The 5,113-nt window shown below is 39.7% G+C and overlaps 1 non-coding gene across 1 annotated transcript; it reads left to right on the top strand.

Annotated features, from left to right (window-relative positions):
- Positions 1-793: 793 nt before the first annotated feature.
- LOC131222982 (small nucleolar RNA R71) lies at positions 794-900 on the top strand. The gene has a single exon (XR_009160254.1). It is a non-coding gene; the product is annotated as a small nucleolar RNA R71 (small nucleolar RNA).
- The last annotated feature ends 4,213 nt before the right edge of the window (positions 901-5,113 follow it).

The following is a 5,113-nucleotide window of genomic DNA, read 5'->3' as shown; positions in this document are numbered from 1 at the left end:
GTAGAGATCTAAGATCATCCACTGTTCCTTCTAGCTCCCTAGGCTTCCTTTGCTCCTTAGCTTCGATCCTAATGGAGGAGATGGAGTTTGGATGGTTGAGATGGGAGATGAGAGGGTAGGAAGTGGGCCACACATAAAGTTCTCTTGGAGTTTAGAAAGGCCTTGGACGTATGGTATCTTAGTTGCTTGGAAATGAGTTTGAAAAATGAGAGAGTGAGGGTTATAAAGAGAGAGAGAGATAGATGGGTGATGGATGTGTAAGAGACTTTTTGACTTTTGTGATAGACGGTGTAAGAAAAGTATGGGTGTGTAAGAACCTTTTTGAATTTGGGGGTTGCTTGGGGAAGGGTGTGAGGTGATGGTGTACTTAGTTGAGATGATTGGTTGATGGGTTGATGGATGTGACAAGTTGTAGAGATTTCCTCAAAATTCATACGCGTGGTGTTTTCTTCGAATTGAACACAGGCCCACATCTCCTGGACTAGGTATCTCTTCTGCGCGCGAGACGCGGCATCGGAATCGCGGCGACGGTGCGGTCTCTAGGGTACAAGTCTCAAGTTGAGTTGACTCAGGTTGACGGCATGTAACTTAGGGTCGTGCACAAATACAGTTTAAGGGTCGAAGGTTGCCAGAATTCGACCAGGAAGACCGCGGAAGTCTACGGAACATTACAGTGTAGGATACGGGTCTTACACCTTTATTCATGAATTCCCCATTATACATTATCTCGACTAATTGGCTCATGGGTGATGTTAGTCCATCATAGAAAAAGTTCGTGATGCGACACGTTTCAAAACCATGTTGTGGGCATGAACTGACAAGATCCTTGAACCGCTCCCAACATTGGAAGAATGGTTCATCTTCCCTTTGGGCAAAGTTCATGATCAACTTTTTAAGGGTGTTCGTCTTATGGTATGGAAAAATTTTCTTTATGAACTCCCTTGTCATGTCATTCCATCTGCTAATAGATCGAGGATGTAGTGAATGTAACCATGTCTTACCTTTCTCTTTTAAAGAAAAAGGAAAAAGTTTCAACCTGACCATGTCATCAGACATGTTAGGAAAGTATAGAGTGGATATGATCGCGTCAAACTCTTTTAGATGTAAATATGGATTTTCTGACTCAAGCCCATGAAATTTCGGAAGGAGTTGGATCACCCCTAGCTTGATATCCATGTGTCCCGTATTCTCTGGAAAAATCATGCATGAGGGCGTGCTCACCCCCGCCGGTTGTAAATAATCTCATAAAGTACGAGGCGGGGGTGCTTAATGCATCTCATTCTCATCCTGGACTTCCCCAACCCTAGGTTGAGGTAGTCTTTCTGGTTTATTGGCTAGTTGATTTGCAGCCATAACCTCAATTAACTCTGGGGATCTCGAGCGGTGTCTAGTCCTGCGATGGATAGTCAATCCCTCAACCAATCCTCCTTCAGTCAAGAGACGTTGAGTGTTGTCACAGACCCACTTGGGCATGAAACACTCGCAACCCTCAATCTCAGATTCTAACCTAAAACTAAAGAAGAAAAGAAACAAAAATCTAGAAATAAAGAGAAAGAAGAGTTGGAAAGATGTTACCAAATCAGAAGTTCCTAAATTAAGATCTTGCAAAATAAAACAAAACAAGTCAGTTTCTAAAATTAGAAAGTTCCTAAAAAAAAGAAGAAAGTAAATTAGTTTCTAAAAAGGGAAAATTCCTAAAAAAGGAAAATAGAAAGTTTTTAAAAACAAATTAGGAAAGTTCTAAACCTAAATTAGAAATTAAGTTAGTTTCTAAAAATAAAAGAGATTGTTAAAATATAAAGTTTCTAAAAATAGAAAATAAAACCTTAATCCTAAAAATAGAAAAATAGAAAAATTAAAAAGATATTACCAATTTGGAAAGTTTAACTCAAGGCCATACAAAGCAGGAAAGTTAGGTTAGTTTCTAAAAAATTCAAACAGAAAAACCTAAGCCTAAAGTTAGAAAATATAAAAACCTAATCTTAAATTAATCCTAAAACTAGTTAATCTCAGAAAAATGCAACCATCAGTCCCCGGCAATGGCACCAAAAACCTGTTCACTACCCCAAGTATAGGGTTGCAATGTAGTAATAATCTCGGTAAGACCGAGGTCGAATCCACAGGGACTGAACCTTGTACGTATTTTGAAAGTAACCAAAACCAGAACTAGAACTAGAATAAGATGTAATCGAATAATGGTGAAATATTAAACTAGAAATTGTAAAATTCAACGGTGGGAAACTAGAGTGCCAAGGATCCAGTTGTAGAGATCAGGGAGATCTATGCTTGATTCACAAACACAATTGTATTTAGAGTCCCATCTTCATCCCATTGGAAGATATATCATTAAAAACCAAATCCGAACTTCCTTTAATCCAGTTTTTAAGAGATGAGAGGTATGAGAATTAGAATTGATTCCATCACAAAATCATGCTCATGAGACAAAGCAAACAACAGAATTTAACCAATCCACAACCAATCTAAAAGATTTATTAACGTTAGGAAGGATTCCGTCATCCAACCATGTCCGTGAGACGATGGTGAACAACAGAGCTTTCTAACTTCACAATCATAATAATGAAAAGAACATACTCAAAGCTATTGCAGATCCATTGTGATTTAAGTCACAATAAACCATTAAAAACTATGAATATTCCTTTCAATCAAACCAAAATCAAAGAGAGTTCAAAGTAACATGAATCAAAGCCATAAAGAACACCCCATCACGCTACAAGCTTCACCTCTTAGCCCTAGCTAAGAGGTTTAGCTTATCATAAATATGATGTTCTAAATCTCAGAAAAAATGACATAAAAAGGAAAGAAAAATAGAAGTAGAAGGAAGAAACTCCTAGCCGGCCATGCTCTCTCTCTCTCTCTCTCTCTCTCTCTCTCTCTCTCTCTTCTCTTTCTCCTCCTTGCTCATGTCCTAGGATACCTTTCCATGTCTCTGCATCTCTCTCTCTTTTATAGCCACATGAGGTGGTAGTTGCTGGAATCGGTGGAGGGAGCTTTTACGCAACAAACTGTGCGCGTAGGAAAATGTAAAACAATTTGCTTTAGAAACTGATTTTCGGGATGCTGATCATCCTAAAACTTGATTTAACTTCATAGATAGGGTCGTGGCCACCTGTTGCAGTGTGTGACGGTCCACATCATGGATCCGACTGTGTTCATGATCGTAGAACGGCCCATAGCGGTCGGATTTCACTAACGCAGGGCCTTTCAGAAATTAACTTGCGCTGATGCTTGGTGGGGCCCATGATTGAAGTTGACGGAGAAATCCACTCCGTCCATTGGATGTGTGGTGAAAAACTGGTTGGGTACGGGTATTTTTGGACATCAGTTGATGCGGCCCATTGAATGTTTGCTTCCGCCATCCATCCTACATTTGAACTTGATTTCCATGTGTGCACGTGCATGACAGTACTTGGACACCATAGCTAGGGTCGGTCCCACCGTCTGGATCAAATGAATAGTTCAGATCGTCCATTGGGATGATGGGGATGACCTACTGGTCATCACAACGTCCGTTGATTGCTGACGTTGTGCGTAATTAGAAAGCGGATCGGGTCAACAACCCTTGACCGGTCTGCCCAGTCCGGTGCAGTGCGGGAGTCCACCGGCTGTGCACACGCACGTGTACGTGTGGGGTCCACTGTGATGTATATGAGAAATTCGCTCTGTTCATCTATTTTTCCCTCTAATTCAAGGGGTTGAGACCAACATGTAAGCATATCCAAAGATCAGGTGGGCCCCAAATCAGTGATTTATGGGATGATCTGTCTGTTGGGCCACTTCCACAAAGATCCAAGGGATGAATTTCGACGAGTACGGTTAATATAGGGTCCTCAGTCCAGATAGAAAGTTTCGAGCCAAACGGATGGTGGGAACCTAGTGATCTTGCATTCAGAATGACTTTCAGGCCCCTTTAATTTCAATCACTTAATTTTCTCGGATCTTTGGCATGTAAATTCTTTGATCTCGGTCTCCTATGATCCATCCCTTGTCTTGGTGATTTGTGAGCATAAAATCCATGCCTTTAGTATCCTTTTTCAGTTTAAGCTCCTAAATTCACCTTGCAACATAAAGCCGATTAAAATAAAACGTTAAACATTATCATGTTCGTAAAACCAAGTAATAACTGGGGTTTAATATATAATATTTGACCCTCAACATGAGACAACATAAAGAAAGGAGAAGTGATGGAAAGGTAGTACCTGAAGAAGTAGAATATACGCTATTTCAAAGATCTTAGTGTGAAGATGGGTTAACACAAAAACTAGACAAACCGAAAGAAAACTGCCATAATCTTACGAAAGAAATAAATTCTAATCATAAACTAGGAAAGCAAGGGAAATCTACTCAATCATGTAGCAAGGTTCCTCCTCTGGCCAGTATCTTGATAAATTTCTCAGTAGGTTTCTCAACAAGATAATTCAAAAGGCCTTTTTACAATAAGTTTGGATGCCCTGGAGCATGAATATCAAGAGAAATTTATGGACCTCACCACAAAGTTTCCTTTTCATCTCCTGAGGTGTCCAAAGTATATATGATTCACTTATGACAGAAAAATTTTCAAAGTTAGTACAATATGGTGAATCAGAGATTACAATTATATGAAATTTAGAAAAATCCTCAGTAGGTGGTGTAGTCTCAACACATTCTGAAGTTTCAGACTTCGGTTCAATTCTCAGCTCCTTGTCCCTTGATGGTAAACATTCAGGATTTGAAGAAGGAGGTTTTTCAGAATAAGGATTTCCTCGATCAGTAACAATTACTGAGGCATTGTCTTCCAAGGCATCTGCTATTTCTTGAATCATATAGTCATTAGGATTCTCAAAGTGTGCCAAACAATCATCCAGAGAGTGGAGAGATTCAATTGAGAGGGACTTATTTTCCACATTGAGGTTTGTGATGATATGCCAAAGGACTCCATCTTATTTAAGAATAGAGTGAAACATGCTCTCTTGCTCTTCATCTTGGTGAGAGTCGATCATCATCGAATACATCTCGCCTTGCCCTGCATAGACAGATTGAGAATCAGAAGGTGAAGATTTAATGTGAAGACTCAGTTCATTAATACTAGTCAGTAGAGGCATTTTATCATTAGGGA

This window comes from Magnolia sinica, chromosome 1 (genome assembly GCF_029962835.1).
Source record: "Magnolia sinica isolate HGM2019 chromosome 1, MsV1, whole genome shotgun sequence".
Classification (NCBI taxonomy): domain Eukaryota; kingdom Viridiplantae; phylum Streptophyta; class Magnoliopsida; order Magnoliales; family Magnoliaceae; genus Magnolia; species Magnolia sinica.
The sequence above is the reverse complement of the archived record's forward strand: the minus strand, read 5'-3'. Positions and strand labels throughout refer to the sequence as shown.